General features: G+C 34.1%; 1 protein-coding gene across 2 annotated transcripts in view; it reads right to left on the minus strand.

Annotated features, from left to right (window-relative positions):
- Positions 1 to 20,700, minus strand: part of LOC150093023 (uncharacterized) — a 257,599-nt gene that overhangs the window by 38,501 nt on the left and 198,398 nt on the right. The gene's annotated exons all lie outside the window — the stretch shown is intronic.

Genomic DNA, 20,700 nt, shown 5'->3' on the forward strand with positions numbered 1-20,700 from the left:
TGACGGCATAATGTCTTTTTCATGTCATACAAAATTTCTTCATAGCAAGCTAATGATTTTTTTATTCCTTGCCTTGTGGCTACAATTCATTCCTTGTTAGAATCTATGACCTCCAAAATCTGTAAACCTTTCTTTTATGATTGTTCTTACTGTGGATTCCTGTAGATCGAACTTCTTTGCTAGCTCACAAATTTTCATTCTGCCTTTAAAATCCTTAATAATGTTGAGTTTTGTTTCCAAAGTCAATGTTTTTCTTTTCTTGCTAGCTGTAGAAGAATCGGACTTGCTTTTTTTGGACATTATTCTTTTTTATGGGATAAAATATTTATCAAGAAATAACATTAAACAATCACAAGGTTTGTAGACTATAAAAATTGTGTATGAATGGAGACCGTGTGAAACACGTCAGTGCTTGTTCACAGCATGTGCGACACTGGCGAATGCGGCTGGCACCGGAAAGATACAACTAGTGGTGAGGCGTGAAGCGGGACGGGAATATGTACATATAAGAACCTGCATAACTCTGGATTCGCGTAAGTCGGGGTATGACTGTATTACAGATTTTAAAAATTTTCTATCTATACATTTTTATCGCTAACTATTTTAAAAAATTACTCACCAGAATGAAATAATTTAGTTACCGATTTAAAACATTTTACAAAGTTAATTTTAATAGCATACTACACTACTTCCATGTACACTATGTTCCAAATTTTTACCGCCAAAATTTATGTCGTCTGCTATAGTACGCTCACAGATTCGAGACCCTTCGTCACAAAAAGGAGAATCCATTCCAATAATAGGATAATCAATCCGTCTTCTGGGATGAGTTGTTTATTATTACAAGTCGGAAAATTAACTTCTCTTTTATGATCATCATAGTTTTTAAAGTGGTAACTATTTTGCTTGTATAATATCACATGCTTTATAGATAAAATTTCCCAGCAGGGAAATTTTATCTATAAAGCACGCAATTTTGCTTGCTGGCGACCAATTTTACATCCTTCATTTCTTTCTCCCCTTCAATGATAATTAACTCCAAGAGTTAATTACATCTCAATTCTGAAGAATTGAGCGATTCCAACCTGATAAATTTAGATGCACAGCGGGAAAATCCCGAAGAATATGAAGAAAATTTTAACCACCCACTGATAGTCAGCCAAAAGAGATTTCACAGAAACAATTTGAAAATATTTTTCATACAATCAAAGTTTTAAGCAGCAATGCTTAGAGGTTGACCCTGATGAAGAGAGAAGCAGTAAAATTTGCAGAAGAGGCAATAGGGCCATACTGTTGGTTGTATGAAAAAAAGAAACAAAATGCCTGCCAAACTGGCTCAATTCTTTGTTAAGTAGAATAATAAAATTTATATTCTGAATATGTTTTATTGTGTTTCAGCTTCACGGTTTTCCTTTAACTAGGCCCTGAGACATATCTTAATTCTTTTATAAAAAAAATTAAGGTTCAGAAAAGAAATTTGAAGAACGAATTATACTTTTTCCCATAGGTTATTATATTGAATTAATGCGCCTGTTTTAAAGAACGCATTAGGCGCACTAATCGAGGGATTACTGTACCCAATTCCTATGAATTCAAAATTTGTTTTGGCTGCAAGTTCCAAAATCATTCACCAGAAGAATTCTTTTATCGTGGTATATTTTTTAGGTAGAGGGGAATTTTTTTTTTTTTTTTTTTTTTTTTTTTTTTTTTTTTTTTTTTTGTTGTTGTTGTTTTGATAGAGCATAAAGGAGGAAAGCATCCAAATCAATAAAACTTCCTGATAAGTGAAGGAATATGATTTGCTATTGATGCCCTGTTCACGAGTAGATTATCAGTGTACACAGTAAGCAAAAATCATAAAACTAGCATTTCTCTAAGCATTCACAAATAACATGAAGTTCATCCCCTACTCTCCCCCAATACCGAAAACAACCAATGGCTTTCTCTATTCAAACTTATGGAGGAAACTCAACACAATTCATGTTATATGTTAATCTCCCAATCAAAGCAGATATTAAAATTTTGCACTAATCAAAATCAGTATAGAATTTTGGATATACATAGGCAATACAATATGTAAACAACAATTTCAGAATATCTAATTCCTTAATGTGTAAAGTACAAGAAGATATAACAAATTTGCTTTCCAAAATCAAAATGCATTGGACAAATAGATCAAGTTATATAAATATCCTTTCTATCAACAATATATTAAATTTTCTCTTATGCCACATTAGTAATTTCTCATTAAGTCTTTAAATAGAAGTATTTAGCAATATACAGCTTCTTTCAACAGTTTCATGGAATGATTATATAGCATTAAGGAATAAAATTAAATGCTAGTATAATGATAGAATCTGTTATGAAACTAGCATTTACTTTTACTTCTTGTCAATGGGTATCCATTCTGTGGAAGCATAAGATTGCTTTTCCTTCATCCTCTCTATTACTGATGCACTTTGAAACAACCTCCCTTTATATGAATTATGCAAAACAAAAAAAAAAGTAATGGTTCTGTTCAATTATCTGATTGGCTCACTGAGGGTACAGTTGTATACAACAGAGTGATGTTCAAGGAGTCAGGTGAATGCTTAATCCATTCAAAGTTTGGTGAACTGAGAGTTTGATTATTAGATCAATTGAAAAGATGCCTCGCCTACTCCCGTATATACGGGAATAAAAAGGCGTTAGCTGATTTTTTTAAAAAAAAGAGCCTGTGTAGCTCAGTGGATGTGGCGTTTGCACACCATCGCGCTAGGCCGCACGAAGGAAGTCTTGGTTTCGAGTCTAGTCGGCGACTAGAGGAAATTTTTCTAAGCCTTTTTTCGACCGGTTCCCGAGTTAGTCGATCTCTGGCACGGGCAAGCAGGTTTTTCCTCCCGGAAACTCGGGTTTTTCGTCCTGTAAACTCAAGAAAATCGACCGTAGAACCCACATTATTTCAGACATTAAATATATTGTGTTAGGGTTAGAGACCACGAGATGGCGGCACATTTGAGCCGTCTCTCTTCACTGCGTACCGCTTAATTAGTGATAGCCTTGGGCCATCTGTCTCTGATTGGGTACCAGTGGAGATTGAACTGCCCACTCAGTCTCCAAAAGTTAGATAGGGCTAAATGGCCTCGCCTACTCCCGTATATACGGGAATAAAAAGGCGTTAGCTGATTTTTTTTTTTTTTTTTTTTTGAAAAGATGACTGAAATAAATATTAATGAAATTTTATTCTTTTTTTGGAATCTTCCACCCACCCTCAGTACTAGGATACCACAAAGTGAACAATGTGTTTGGTTTTTGTTTCAATACATTGCAAAACAGACAACATTTTGTGCACTTTGTTGGCTCTAATTTATTTTAATTGGTTGACACACACCCGAATAGCACAGGGTGGGAAAAAGATGAATAATAAAAAAATCTTGTTTGGAGAGAAAACATGAATTCTTGCATACTACTTCAATCCATTTAAAAATGCAGTTTCAAGTGAAAAAAAAAAAAAATCACCTACCACTTAATTTGAGTATTGTACAAATAGTTTTATTACTTAACACCATCTTTATGAAGATGGCCAAATTCATAATTTTGACAAAACAACAAAACAATGCAGATTGCAAATATATCATTAAAATTTTTAAAGAATTTAATAAAAGAAAATGTACTAATCAGGCTAGGATAATTATGACATTTATAATAAGAAATTTGGTGATAATTATTTTAAGCTTCATAGTAGATGGAAACAATTCTTTCTCAAGACTTCCCAACTTTCATAGTAGTGGGATTGATGTGGCTATTTTCTATGGAAAAATTATCAAACTAGTATGTTACACACCAATTCATAAATAATTAATGATCTGAAAGCTGCAAGAGAATTCATTTTGACATGTCATTTCATAAAGGAGGACATGCTAAATTTTCTCATGTGTTTGAGAGCTCCATTAATGGAGCTCTCAAACACATACCAGCACTTTCCACCATAAGGCATGCATCTGCCTCTAGTGATGAATTCCTCAAATTCCTACATTAAATCTCAGATGTAATACTTTCATATTTGTATTACATAGGTGTAATGTTAAGAAAGAAATACCAATCCTGCAGTCTAACTCAGTGTTGAAATGAAAAGAAAATGAACATTAGGAGAGTCAAATGCTGACTAATCACTACTCTGGGAAAACTGATATGGGTAACACAAAATTCATCACCTATCATATAAGACTATCTTGTGTGTGGTTTATTATTATCATCTTTATAATGAGTTTGAAAACAGGAATCAAACCTTGGATATTAAGTGGCAAGTCCTGAAGAAAAGATTGATTCAGTCAGAGAGGGCATGTGGTGAAGTTGTCTGCAAGGATAGAAAAATCACAACTCCATGATGGACACAGGAAGTTAAATGGGGCAGCGAAGGAAAAGAAGAAAGCATTGCCGGCCTGGTTGGTTGAGTGGTCAGCGTATCTGCTCTGCAGCCAAAAGGCTGCAAGTTCGAATCATGCCATGGGTGTTTGTGATTATCTGTGAAAATACTAGTGATGATGATGGCATTGATGTAGATGATGATTGTAGTTGCAGTTCGTTGTAGTTGGTGGACAGAGTTGTAGATTATGTGCCCTCCCTCGATGAGTCTTTGGACTCCCTGAAGGTGTTACGTAAGAATAATAATAATAAATTAGCTTGTGCTCTTAGAGAATACATAGACAAATGTAAGAAAACTAAACACTGTAAAGCTAACTAAACAGAAGTCATGGGAAGACTTTGGCAAGAACATGAAAAATAAATATCAGGAAGTTGGCAAGATATTCTGGAAGCTGTTGAAAAAGATCAGAAATGGAGGAAAGAGTTCTGTAAAAGGAATTAGAGATGATAAAGGTGACAAAAACTGGAGAAAAAGATATCCTTGATGTATGGAGTAATTACTTCGAAAAATTGCTAAATGAAACAATGTGACAGTACAGTGTTAAAAATCACTCAACACGCATGCAATCAGGAATACATAGCCATACTTGAAAGAGAAAAAGTCATCAAAAACCTGAAATGTGGAAAGGCAGCTGGAGTAGATATTTGATCAGAAATGCTCAAGGATGGGAGTACAAGTCTCATAGTGGCTGAACTGCACAGTTCAGGAGTAGAGCTCTCATAGTATCCATATATACAAAGGGAAATAAAACTGAATGTGAGAATTACATGAGCCTCCATAGCTCAGTCAGTATAGAACGAAGCCTTTTGGTCAGGAAAATCTGGGTTTGATTCCTGTCAGTGATGCGAGAAACCTTATCTGGTCTCTTTTGACTAAAGGTGAGTTAGCTGGTCTCATACAGAGTTAGGGTTTTTTCCCTCCTGGAAACTCGAGTTTTTCATTCCCCAAAACAGACAAACCAGCCCAGTGAACACACACTCTTACAGACATAGGACACCTCAAGGAATAAGGAGTAACCAACCTATTTCATAGGATTTTGGTTTCAAATAACTACACAGTAAAATGTGCAGGTCAACATGTGAGCATAAATCAGGGTAGGATAGGATGAGAATTACAGAGGTATTTCCCTAATGAGTGTTCCTGGTAAAATTTATGCAAGTATACTTGAGAAACGGTTGAGAAGGATTGTGGAAAGGAAGCTTGGTGAAGAACAAGCTGGATTCAGGCCAAATAGAAGCTGTCAGGATCAGAATTTCACTTTACAACAAATAGTTGAGAAATCATGGGAATATCAAGATCTATATTTAAGATTTGTTGATCTGGAAAAGGCATATGACAAGGTGCCAAGAGAAAAGTTATCCAAAACACCCCAGTTATATGGTGTCAATGTCAATTGGGCATTATATCAAGCAATACTTATCTTTGAGTTGTAAGTCAGCAGTTAGAATTGAAGATAGTATACAGGAAGATGGTTTGATGTTAAATCTGGTGCCAGACAAGAATGTACATTATCCTCTTTGTTATTCATTATCTATATGGATCACATTATGAAAGAAAGTGGCATTAAACCCGATATCAAAATTGGAGATGTTAATCTTCATGAAGATGATGTCACACTTTAAAATAAATCCATACAGAACCTATAGAACAAGTAAAACATTTCAGCTTTCTATGCACCTATTTTTAATGAAGATGGTAAATTAAATATGGAAATAGACAACAAAGCTGGTATGGTAGGAAGTCAACTGAATAAATTTATATGGAATAAGAGAGAAATTAGTCAAAATATTATTAAAGTAGATGTATACAAGACAGTCTTTAAACCAGTTTTAACTTATGGATCTGAGAACTGGGTTAGAAATAAAACACTTGACCAAGGACTAGAGACCACAAATATGATTCCTGAGAAAGATTAAGGGCATGAACAGATCGCATCAGTGGCAGTATCACACTAAAAACAAGGATATTAAGAAAGAACTTCATGTTGTCAGCATCCAGGAATGTGTTAGCAGAGCTAATCTCAGGTAGTATCGTCACTTAAACAGAATGGGAGATTAGCAAAGCAAGTGTTCTCTGCACGGTTGGCAGGAAAAAGACCCACAGGAAGACCAAGATGTAGGTGGATTGATAAAATTCACCTACATCTTGGTCCTTAAAAAAGTGCCTTAGAAGACAGAAATATAAGATCTGATAATGACAGATAACAGATTGATTTCTCATAGAAAGGCTTAGACGTTGGTTATACATGCTTATTAAATTACTTAAGGAAATTATAACGTACAAAGAATATAAATTAAATTAGACTTTAAACTATAATTCCAATATTTCGGCAACGTCACATTGCCATTTTCACAGTAACTTAAAATAAAGACATGTGCATGCAGGCACTATACACAGTAAATGAGGACGAAGCAGGAAGCTGTTGTTTCTCCTAAAAGTCCTGATGATGCCCCCTAGCAGGCTATGTAGGTATTCTTGGCCATTGGGCTGAAGCTCTTCTGATGCAAGTCTCTCAAATATGGGGCAATCTCATGCAACCAAATTTGTTGAGGTTTGGCATGTTTCTTAGGGATGAGGCTGAAATCAGAATATCAGAACACAAGGATCACATCTGTTTTCACCAGTACAGCCACTCTGGTCTTGCAGACCATACACTGGATACACACCACAGAATGGAAGAAAGCCACGGTAATACACTGTAGTAAATTCAAATATGAAAGGCTATTCATGCAAACCTCAACAAATTTGGTTTCATAAGACTGCCACATATTTGGGAGACTTACATCAGAAGACCTTCAGCCCAACAGCCAAGAATACCTACATAGCCCACTAGGGGGCATCATCAGGACTTTTAGGAGAAACAACAGCTACCTGCTTCGTCCTCATTTAACGTGTGTAGTGCCTGCGTGCACGTGTCTTTATTTTAAGTTCTTGTGAAAATAGCAACGTGACGTTGCCGAAATATTGGAATTATAGATTAAAGTCTAATTTAATTTATATCCTTTATACGTTGTAATTTCCTTATGTAATTTAATAAACAGATTGCTTTGGAGGAAATTTTTGATAGGAAGTTAATAATTATGTAAGTTTTTCATGTAGTACTATCATAGCCTGTTCACCCCTTGATAGTACATGTCAGGAATTTGATGATAATTTTACTTTTTATTACTGCCTGCATATTTATAGATAATATGGCAGTATCACTAATCTGGGAAAATTTCAAGACCAACTCCAAATTAATAATTCTCTTCATCTGGTAGCAGAGGGTGCCAAATTTGGACTTTAGCCCCTTTCTTTTGTCTATTACTGTACAATTCAGATATTTTTCCCATTAATAACTAAATGTTAGTGCTTGTGTACTACCCTGAAAACTGCTTATGCTTTGGGCAGATGTTAAGTAGAAAGACAGCAAAAGAAGTACTGTTTCTTTTGGTGTTGTGAATTATTCCACAAAGATGCCAAATTACACAATCATAATACATAAATTTTTGATTAACATATCTTTCATCTATTCTATAATCTGTAGAACTAGCAAGCAGAGGCATGTGTATATCATAGAATCTCCCAGATTTTCTGTAAATTAATGCAGTTTATACTTGTTAAGTTCTGCTGAATACCAAAATGATTTGTAAAAGTTTCTGCTCCCCCCAATCTTACCTAGTGTGAAATTATGTCTAAAGCATGACTGGTGCTTACTGACCATAATAATGCATGTCAGGACGACTAGCAGGCTATGTTTTAGACATAATAATCCCCCCCCCCAAAAAAATATCTGTATTAATGAGTTTTCTTTTTAATGAGATACTTATTTTTTTCTGGTTAAAACTACACAGTCAGGACGACTAGCAAGATGTTTTAGACATAAGAATCCCCCCCCCCCAAACAATATCTGTATTAATGAGTTTTCTTTTTAATGAGATACTTATTTTTTTCTGGTTAAAACTACACAGTGACCACTTCTATTTCAAACCCCATGAGTACTCTTGTAATTGGAAAACCAGAATAAACTATAACTATCACCAACTATAACACTGCTACTAAGACTACATTTTTTTTATTTTCTTCATCCAATGCAGAGTAAACAACAGGCTGTTGATGCGAATCTCGATATGATTTGAAATAGTCTTTCGGTGAGAGATGAATGTGTCATCATCTGGTGTAAGACAACTGCTTCATTGATTTTTTTTTTTTTTTTTTAATGGTGCAAAGACATTAAATGTCATACTGCACCAGGATATAGATCACAACAGTACATATAGTAACTGGTTAGTAGGTTAGCTGAAATCAACACAGACAATTCATTGCAAGAAAATTTGAAATTCTATGGTCATGTCATTCCCATACATGAAAAAAAAAAAAAATTATGCATTAATTATTATTTTGATTATATTTAGCGTTCTGAAATTTTAATTCCATATAAAGTTATTAATATTCTTTCTTACTTAGATACTACAGGTTCTGTAGATGGAATATTAATTTTTACAAAACTGGGAGGGGATGGTTAGGGAGAAAGGGCACTATATTTAAGAATATTTAGGTATAATTATTTCCAACTAATATTTATAGTTAACTATTTACATATTCCTATTAACTATTAATAGTTAGAATAGTTATTAGGAAGAATAAACTATTTAAGAATATTTATTCTTCTAACCGCTCACTACTTTGTTCTATGCATTTAGACATCCATCCAGGTGTGATATATTTTTTTATCTGAACTAATTCAGAAGGTGACATGTTTCAGTTATTGAATACACGTGTACTTTGAAAATCACTGCACTTTTCCTGCATATTAAAGACATCTTGTATGCTGTTATCATTTGCAGAGCTAGTTTAAGATCATATAGGTGCACTTTGGAGTAATTATATTAAGGAAAATGGTAATAAAGTTACATAAATACTATCATCATTATTATGTAAATAAGCACAAGCTAAATTGCCATCAGCAGCTTTAATATTAGTCCTAACCTTTTTCTCCAATACTAGTATTATATGACACTAAGTCAAAAATAAACTGTAATCAGAAATATCATGTCATTAACAACTGACTAGATAGAGTATCCTCTTCCACCAATGAGCTGTGGATTCAAAACTAGCAATAGGCATGGATGTTTGTAATTGTTTTTAGGTGAGAGATAAATTTTGTCATTTGAAAATACTAGCATTGTAGCACAGATGGCAATTTAGTTTATGCTGATTTACATCATTATGATAGCATTTAAGTAATTTTATTATCAATTTCTTTAATATAATTACTCATAAGTGCACGTATGATCTTAAACAAGCTCTGCAAACGATAACAGCGTACAACTTATCTTTCATTTGCAGGAAAAGTGGAGTCATTTTCAAAATACATGTGTATTCAATGACTGAAGCACTTCATCTTCTGAATTAGTTCAGATAAAATGTGCGTAAGTGTGCAGAAAAACAGTGACGGCTCACAGAATAAATATGGTGCCCCTTCTCCCTAAACCACTATTCCAGTTTCGTAAATATTAATATTCTATCAACATAACCTAGTATCTAAGAAAGAAATATAACTTTTCAAGATGACACAGAAATGAGGAAACTCACAAATCAATAAAATATTACTTTCACTGTATAAGAATAAAAATATTAAAATCTAAAATCTAATAAATAACACATAAAACTATATTTTGTGAAATTTATCTTGAAAAGTAAATGTACTACATTTACTTTTCATATATTGATATCAATGAAATATCATTTCAATTTTCTAGTGAATAACATTTTCAGTGAATTTTTTTCCGGGAGGATAAAGATTAGCTCATTTAAAAAGTACTAACTTTAATTTTGTCTAAATATACCCCCTCCCAATAAGTTGGGAAATTATTGACTTTTTATATTCATGCTACATTAACTACTAAGGTTGCAATTTTTAGAATTGCCTGTTGTTTAATAGATTTCTGAGATCTTGTACTGACAATGCCTATGATACGTAGGCAAAAATTCTACATTAATGAAGTTTTTACATTAGTTTTCCTCTGGTTTTCTGAGAAATATATTTTATTAAAATTTTCATTTGTTATTTGAAGAGTATCTTCAGTTACTGATTATTTTGAATGATGAAACAAAGCATACATGACAGCAGAATCTAAAATGGAGATGTGGCATCACAGGTTAAAGTAGAACATGGTTCTAACTAAAGTGCTAGCTAGATAGCAGGGGGTTACTAACAAAAAAAACCTTTGAATTAACATTGATAAGTATTAAGCAATGCTATTTTCCATAATAGGGATAAGTGCAGTCGATCACATTTGTTGAAACTTAAATATATCTTTGTTGTATTATCAGATATGTTTATTCATCCAGTCAATATTTCCCATATTAACATCCTCTATTATACTTTGCTTATACTTTTTATCTTATTATGTATCTGGGCCATCATGTTACCATTATTTCCTTCACTAGTCGAGTTCTTTCCTCAACTGCACTGCTTCTTTACTTATTAGACAACACAGTTTCAACTTCCTACAGATATTTAGGAAATTTAAATATTTGATCTCTTCTAACATTCTAATTCCCAGCATATAATTCTGCACCAAGAGCATCAAATGATAAATCATGCTTCCCATTCTGATTTTCTTATGGATGCCAATCCTAACATTAAATGAAGTTAAATGTTTGTTAAGTATTGCAAAATGCTATTTGATGTTACAAAGAAATTCATGTAAAGAAAATGAAGAAAAAAACTGGTGTAAACTTTCCAAATAAAAACTCGTGTTCAATTATCAATAATAAAAATTGTTACTATTTTTGGTTTATTTTAATCCTGTTTACTTTTTTCTTTGTGTATTAACTGGTATTTGTGGTGAGCATGCAAAAAGCAAATGGAAATCCCCCCCCACCAATACTGTATCTGTTTGGAATGCATTACACTATAACACATTATAATAATGTTTTGAACAGTGCAGTTTTGCATAGTACAGAACTCTTTTGGCACCAATTAACCACACTATGCAAGGTATTACTATATATCAGGATAAAGATGGAGATACACTGATGCTGTTAGGAATATGTTAGAAAACAGACACATGAAATTAGAAATGGGAAAAAATATTTAAAAAGCAAATAATGATATCTTGTGTTGGGCAATAATAAAACCACCATGTGAGTTATGTTAAGTCACATGGTGGTGATATTTAATTTTTAAATTTAAAAGACTGGGCCATTAATGAACAGGTGATATACAATATACAAGCTAACCCTGCCTTTTCATGACGTGGTCTGTTTCTGCAATAGGGACTCTGGTGAACCCACCAAGCATTTGTACTGTAAAAGAATATCCTCCCTTCCTAATTGGAGGAAATATCATCTAGACTCACTAGCCAGTAGATGACCATCACCACTTTGCTTAGTGGAGGCCCTGAACAGTGGTGAATACTATGTTTGGCCTCCAGAGAAAGGGATGTTCCAATTTTTGTCCTTCATCTCTCTCTTCTCCATGCAATATGAGTGATGTCTCTCAAGAGCATACCAAATATAGAGATCTGAATCCTCCTCTATTGTGAAGATTAGTCACAACTGTGATGTCGCAAGCCAGCAGCCTGATAGAACATGGGCCTGAACCTGTCAGTAAAGAGTCAGAAAACTTATAAGATCACCTGGCATATAATCCCACTGTCACATACTCAATAAGGTCATGCTTAGAGGGTGGTCCAAGTATATGAGAGGCACTGTCATGGCCACATCATTATGTCATGGCACATGATAAAGAGAACAACCGATCTTTGTGTATCATGTTCAAGACCATGTCCCTACTTGATCCCATTCACCAAATTCATAATCAATAATAGCACATTGCAGCAATCAAATTAAATCTCCCACAAAAGCCAATTTCAATGAATAAGAGAAAATACTCAAAGCATGAGTATGCCATAATCCCTATAAATAAAAACTCACTTTCACATCCATTTCAACATCTGTAGCATAAGAGCAACATAGATGATGTCAATCATCACTTACAGGTATCCATGACTAGGTCTACTTTGGACAGAAACTCAAATTGCAACCCTCAATTAAAATCCACCTTCAACCGAATTACACATTTTGTGATATGTTTTGCCATATGAGTGACAGATTACCTCCTCTGACTCAAGGTCTCCTTTCCCCTTCAATAATATTCATCTGCTGGGTTTATTGCTCTCCAAATTTTGAAAATCACTCTGATATCTTTACCTTCTTATCTATGGAGCTCAGCATTCTGCAATCTAGCTTTACAAATAGTGAAGTCATCTTTCAATGGGGCTTTAATGTCAACAACTCCAATAGAGTCTTCTTTCTTTTGAACTCCAATGACAAAGCAAGACATGACGGGAAAATTTTTATTATAACATAAATGAGATATCCACCTACCTGAATTCTACTCTTTCCAGATATACCGCAAAGGCCATCTTTCCTCTCAATAACTCAGATTATCATCTTCTGCAAGTTTCCTCACTCAGGTAGCCCACCCTCTAACCATTCCCAACCTTGTGTCCTTGACACTACAAATATATCAAGTTGTACAACTTCCAGAATTTGCGCTCTTCCTTTCCATTGCCTGACTCCTGTTTCTGCTCTTCTGATCCAAATACCTGCTGAGCAAGTCAGTGAGATCATGAAGGCCTTCATTTCCAATTCCTTCCAAAATTCTCATTGACCTTCCAAGCCCTAGTTCAACAGGATGTATCAAACAAATTGAAGAGAAAAAAAGTTTACTACAGGTGGACTGCAACAAGAACACTAGCTTTATACTCAGCTTATGCTGAAACATGGAATAAATACAAAACAACTATCAGCAAATTCAAACGTGACTTCAGAAAACTTGCCTCCTGTCCAAATGGAAACCATCTCTTCTGGTCTCTTTCAAAAGCCATCAATGGCAAATTCTTGTCACCACTTCTTTCTCTCTCATCTAGATGAGATGTTTTGCAAATTGCTTATCAGTTTCAACTGATAGCAATTTAATACTCATATCAGCAATACCAAGATCAAACACCATCTGCATGAAAGAACAACACATCCGTAATCGTGACTATGGTCAATCAGGTCTACCAGACCATTCATTAATTTGGGAAGCATTTTCAGAATCAGAAAACCTTTAAAAACCACACTAATTTAAATATATATGGATGCATTAATCTTTCCAAATTATGAGAAACATTAATTCTTAAGGATCTGTGCTTCTGAATGGCACCCTACCTAGTTAGAACTTCAGACATATGTTTCACTTTGTGTTACTCTTGAGGAGTGTAGTCCCTGATGATGTCTCTGTGACTTGAGAGAAAATACTGGAAACATTAAACTTTGGTTTTAATCCTTTATCAGTGTTGTCACTCCACTCCTCTAATGAGTATTGCTAACTTCTTATCAACAATTTTATTCTAAATTAATCTGTTATTAATCAAGTCTCTAATATTGTCATACAGGGTGTTTGGACTGGAGATGTCCAAATATCATGGCTTATAATGCAAACTAAAGCTCAGTCCATACAAAATCTCCCCAAGATTTGTTTAGTCACACTTTCAAGGTCACTAGTGCACATGTCTGGTTAGAAGTGCACAAAAATGTCATCATTGGACCATTTTTTTTTCAATAGCACCCACAAATGCCTTGACAAGTCACCTTGGTAAGGTGATGATGATGATATTGACAGGAAGATTGAGAACACAATTGGAAGCATATGAGCAAGCAGGATTTAAGAAAGATAGAACTACAATTCAACAGATTTGGACAATGCAGTTAATAGAAGAGGAAAGCTAGGAGAAAAAACAAAACCATAGATACTTGCTTTGTTGATTTTCAGAAGGCATTTGACAGTATCGACCAGAAAGTGACATTAACAGTGCTAATGATCCTATGGAATTGACCGAAAACTAATAGCTATATTAAAAGATGTTTATAAGAATGCAGTTGCAGCAGTTAGAATAGGTGATGATTTGGGGAAATGGTTTAAAACAAGCAGGGGTACTAGACAAGGGGACCCAAGCATTTTCATTGCACATTTAGAAAGAGCAATGGATAAAATGAAGGAAGATGGAAAAGGAATATCAGTGCATAGGATGAGAATTAACAATCTGAGATTTGCAGATGACATTGTTATTATTGAAGAAGGCAAAAGATTTGGACTTGTTATGAACTTGGAAAAAAAAACAAAGACAATGGTATTTGGTGAGAAGAACATGAAACAAAATATAAGTAAAGTGATCAGCCTGCAAACAAAACTAAGAGTACTGTATGGATCTGAAATGTGGATAATAAATAAGGAATCAAGAAAAAGAATTTTGGTATTTGAAAGAACTTGTTACAGGAAGATTCTAAGAATAGGGTGGGTACAGAAAGTCACAAATGAAGAGCTCTATCAGAAGATACAACCAAAGGAGAATCTAATGCAGAAGATTATAAAATGTAAGCTACAGTTATTTGGACACATCTGAAGAATGAATGAGAACTGGCAGATAAAGACATTCATATTTGGTATTATGGATGGTGTAAAAAACAGAAGAGGTAGACCATACAAAGAATGGATAGACAACATAAAGGACTGGTGTGGAATGGGTGTAAGAAACTGCGACACTGTGCACTGGACAAAGAAAGGTGAAAGAAGATAGTGAAGGAGGCATTGGACACCAATGGGCAGTGAGCCCATGGTTCGTGATTATGATGCCCCACATGACGGGACGGGATTGAGTGAAATGATACTATTTCCTGCTTTAAGTGAGTGATTAATAAGTTAACACAATTTTTTACATATGTTGATATGTTGCAGATCTTTGCTGTTCCACAGATTTTCCCAGGTTTCATGTTTCAGCAAGATGGTGCTCTACCACACTTCCATTGAGATGTTACTCCATTTTTGAATGAGACATTTCCTGGATGTTGGATCAGAAGAGGAGGACCAACGGCTTGGCCACTTAAATCTCCAGATATGACTCCATTGAATTTTTTTTTTTTTTTTTTTTTTTTGCATGAGGCTTTATTAAAGACTGTGTGTACCAGAGAAAAGTTCAAGATTTGGATGATTTGAAACATATCGCAGAAGTTGCTCTAATAACACCTCAGACTGGAAAACACTTTGCAAGAGCTTGAGTATCAATTTGACATCTGTCAAGCTAAAAAAGGCCCACACCAAACTTTACTAACCTTCATCAAGATGAAGTTATTATACAGAGTAACTTGATGAGTTACTCTGTATAATAACAAAAAATATTTCAATAAACCTTTTAGATGCTAAGATGTGTTTATTTTTGGATACCTCTAGCCCAAATGCCCTGTATTTTACATTTCAGTCTTCTAAGGAAGTAATGGATGGCACTTACATTAATTTATTTTTTGTAGGATTTTCACAGCTGTTTCATAGACATTCTCAATACAGTAAGAAGAGATATACATAAAAATGAACAATAATTAAATTGAAGCATGTGACATTATTTCAGCTGTCAAAAAATGTACAAGTAGATAGAAGGAAGAGTATATGGGGATTTCCTATTTCCCCATACCCTAACCTAATTATTTTATAGAACATTTTGAACAACATTCTCAACGTTTTTTCACCTAAGCCAAACAACATTCTCAACGTTTTTTCACCTAAGCCATCAGTTTAGTAAATATTATGTTGAGGAAGCTTTTGCTGTATGGAACTCTTCTTTGTCTGATCTCAATGAATTTGAGAAAATTAATTCAGTAAAACCAAGAATTAAATTTACATACTTGAAGTAGAAGATAACTGTCTTTACTTTCTGGATGTTCTCATTCTACATCAATCTAACAGCAGTCAGCAGTTCTCTGTATACAGAAAACCAACTTGCATTGATAATTGCACTAATGCTGCTTCATATCACTCCTGTCAGAAATATGGTGTGGTTAAATTTTTAGTTGACAGAGTTAATAAAATTTGTTTACAGGGATACATTCACCTCCAATGGAATAATGCTAAAGCAATTGATAAAATAATTATGACCATCTTAATCTTCCTTGACAAGAAGTTTCTAGAATTTGTGTTTCATGTGTTTTTACATACTATCAGAAAAAACTGCAAGATTTCTTTGCCAGACTGACCAAAAAGTCTTTTCCATCTTGTTCATAAACTAAATACCTTCCTCATCTGTTCAAAAACAAATATCCTCCCCTCTCTTATCCCACAGTTTACAGAATCCCTTGTTCTTGTGGCCTGTGTTATTATGAACAGACAGGTCATACTGCTGAAATTTGTCTTGAAGAACATCAAGAATATATTTTACTTAAAGAATCTGATGAATCTGGTTTAGCTAGCCATGCCTTGACTACTAAGCACAGAACTCAGTGGTGGAATAATAATAAAGTACTACACTAGTTATTTTCTTTTTTGAAAGATTATATAATAAAAGCTGCAAAGCATACTTTTACAATACAGGAAAACCTTGCTCAACATATGCGCGATAATCAGTTAGCACGATTGAGTGAAATAATACTATTTCCTGCTTTAAGTGAGAGATTAATCAGTTAATGCGAATTTTTTATGTTATACGAAATTTCTTGTCACCAATGTGCAGCGAGCTGTGGCACTGACAATGTAGAAGCAAATGGGCAATGGTAGTTCTGTGGGTGGTGGCCAGCAACACAGCAGTTTACTCAAAGCTATCATCACAAGCACACGGGCAAACTCTGCTCTCTTGCTCAATCACTTTTCATTCATTTTGCTTTAATTTAGATCCCTATAAGGCTTTATTATATTCAACCTCTGATATGGAAAAGAGAGACTGATAAAGAAAGCTGCAGTAATAAAAAGAGAAGAAAAGTAATTGCATTAGAGGAAAAGCTGAAATCATTAAGAGACTTGAAAGTGGCACTAGTAATACAGTGATTGTGCAAGACCTGGGATATAGCGAGTCTACAGTTCGGACTATATTAAATAAGAGCAAAGAATACAAAGAACAAGGAAAAGTTGCTACTGCTTCCCCAAAATAGATGCCATTTAATGATCGAGATGGAACATATTCTATTATCTGGATTGAGGATTGTAACCAAAAAAGAATACCTCTTAGTACAAGTAATATTCAGGCAAACACTCTCAATGTTTTTACATCACTGAAAGAGACCAAATTTCAAGAGGAATGTGAAAGCTTTACTGTGAGTTTAGGATGGTTTGACCTTTTCAAAAATCGAGCTGGACTGCATAACTTAAGAATAACTGGGGCATCTGCTAGTGCTGATGCCCCAGTTATTCTTAAATAATGATTCTACAGCCAAGTTTCCTGAAGAATTGCAAAGGATAATTCAGGAAGGATTATGAATCATCAAATATTCAACATTTACAAAACTGGTTTCTTTTGGAAGCGTATGCCAACAAAAACTTTCCTAGCTAAAACTGAAGCATCTTAACCAGGATACAAAGTATCTAAAGATTGTCTTATGCTTTTGTTAGGAGGCAATGCAAAAGGCGACTTTAAACTCAAGCCTTCCCTTTCAGAATAGTTGAGCAGAAATGCTCTCCTTCAACTAGAAGAACAACGTGATGAGTGCAAAGAAGAAGAGAATGTTACAACTAAAGAACTTGAGCTAGTTTTCAATCACATTGAGCATGCTAAGGAAATTTTGTTTGATGCTGATCATGATATGGAACAAAGCTTCAAAGTTCAGCGAAATCTTGATAAAATGATCGCCAGCTATCGCAAATTGCATGACAAGATGAAAACGCTGAGCACTATTCAAACATCTTTACTTAATTTTTTCGTAAAAAAGTAGTTCAATCAAATGTTTAGTCATTAAATAAAAAATTAAGCAATTGACATTTATCAACTTTGATGATTTTACCCTGTAATGTAGCTTCTAATTTTTTTTTCAAATTTACACTAACTGATGGATGAATTATAATTATTCCTAATGTTTACTGTATTCGCTTAACACGAAATTGCATTTAGCGAATACAATAAAAAATCACTTGCCACGATTTTGCATTAAGCTACTTAATTATGGATTAATTAATAAGTGCAATAAATAAAAATGGATTAATTAATCACTTTAAGCTAGGTTTTTCTATACTAACCTCAACAAAAATTATTGCTTCAAACAAAAATGATTCTGGGAAGTGATCCTAAATAATACTCACGTGTTTCATAAAACTTGTAATTATTTAAATTTAAAATTTTATTTTTTTCCTTGAATTTTAATTATATAGGTGGATTTATCCTTGTGCAGTTGATAGCACTTATATTGCCATGCACTTCAATTTAATTGTTCATTTTATGTTTCTCTTCCTACTGAATTGAAAATGACTATTAAAACAGCCAAAAATTCACAAAAATAAATTATTAATGTTAGTGGCATCTGTATTTACTTATATCATTGACTAATCATAAAATTAGATTTAATGTAGTAATTTGTTATAGCATTAGACAAATTAGTTCAAAGAGGATATTTTTGTGAGAACAGATGACTGGTTTACAAATTCAATAGCAAATTTCTTGCAAACAACAAAGATCCTAATTTCAAAAGCATAGTTGAGGTAAAAATCATGACAAAATGAAATATAAACCTGTTTTCTTGCACTATCATTTCAGAGCATTTCCTTCAGAATGGTGGTGTAATGAGCAGGAAGGTGGGGGTTGGAAAGAGATTTTATCTACCCTATAGATATAAAATGATAAGCATTTTTATGTAATATTTTTTGCCCCGCTTCTTAATATAATATATATTTAATAATAATTAATAATAATTTGTTGTGGGTAGTGTAATTATTTTTATATAAAAAATTTGAGGAAAATAATACATTTTTTTTAAATAGAAAAACATACGCTGCATTATTTTTATAGATATATAAGACAAAGCTAATATTGAACAAAAATGGCTGTTTTCAAGTTTTAGCAAGTAGTGCAACATGAGAGCAACTCGGAAGTAGTACAAGAAGGGGCAACTCACAGCAAAGGTGGAGCAAGCTCTGAGCATCTGATCCAAAAATAACCACCTTACCAGCCCAACCCCCCCCCTTTCCAGTTTTCAAAATTCGAGTCATCAGAATTCAAGGAGAACCAGCCTACCAGTCCGGAACTCGGGGGTTTGGGCGCCGCAGGCACTGGAGAGGGGGGCAGAACCCCCCCCCCACCTTCAAGTCTTCAAAATTCAAGGAAAACCAGCCTACCAGTTTGCATTGGCCCCTCCTCCCTAGTGAGGATATAAAAGATGGGAAGGGAACTAAGTAGATTCCAGGGATATTGAATATCAGCATAATGGCAGATTTTTTTTAATCTGATTACCAACCACACAACTGGTTGACCTAAGAATGTTTCTATTTTGTTTTTTTATTAATTTTTTCCCTGTATTTTAATTCATTTTTACAGTCTGGAAACCTTGCACTAGAGACCAAACATGGAATTTTTCAAGTCACTTCAGACGTCAAATAAGTGGGGCAGTCATCCCATACTGAGTGATGAAATTCATCTGCCATTTATAGACAATCACAAACAACCATAACCACAGTGGAATTCGAACCTGCAGCTTGTTGACTCCAGAGTGGATGTGCTAACCACTTGGCCAAGCAGGCCAGTAATTAGTGTTTAAAACTAACCTGGTTGGCCAAGTTAGCGTACCCACTCTCCAACTAACAGGTTGCAGATTCGAATCCTGCCAAGAGCATGGATGTTTGCGATTGTCTTTAGGTGGGAGATGAATTTTATTGCCCAATGCGAGACCCTTGCTCAACTTATTGGAGGCCTGAAGCAGCTTGAGACAGCTCCATATTTAGTCTCTAAAGCAGGGTTTCTGAACTATGTAAATATAAATTTATAATAAATAATTAAGTATATATATATATATAAAGGGTACTCCTGTCTTGCCATCAGGAGTACCCAGTTTTAGCAGAAAAAGCGATAACATTTCTAATGCCTTTTGTCACAACCTACAAGTGTGAAACACGCTTTTCAACACTGGTTTTTCTAAAAAATAAATATTGAAACCAATTGGAAGTTGAACCGGATTTAAGAATAAAGTTATCTTTTCCTCCAAACCTGAAGTTCAGTTAACAAACAACAGCATCACACCTCTCATTAATAAATTACTTGGCTTCAGTTTAATTTCTTTATATTTTTGTAAGAGTAAATGCTTAATTATTATAATAATAATAAATGAAAACTATGAACATTCAAATCTGTTTTATTTTATCTATTGGCCATAAAAATTTTAGTGGGTCACGAAGATGAAGTATTTGGGAAACCTTGCACTATAACAAAATAACCTTTTGTGGGTGGAAGCAACATAAAAAATAAATTAATTAATTAAATTAAAAAAGGGAGAGAGTATTTATGTATCACATAAGTTAT

This window comes from Typopeltis vanoorti, chromosome 24, assembly GCF_054136105.1.
Source record: "Typopeltis vanoorti isolate ZY-2024b chromosome 24, IOZ_Tvanoo_1.0, whole genome shotgun sequence".
NCBI lineage: Eukaryota > Metazoa > Arthropoda > Arachnida > Uropygi > Thelyphonidae > Typopeltis > Typopeltis vanoorti.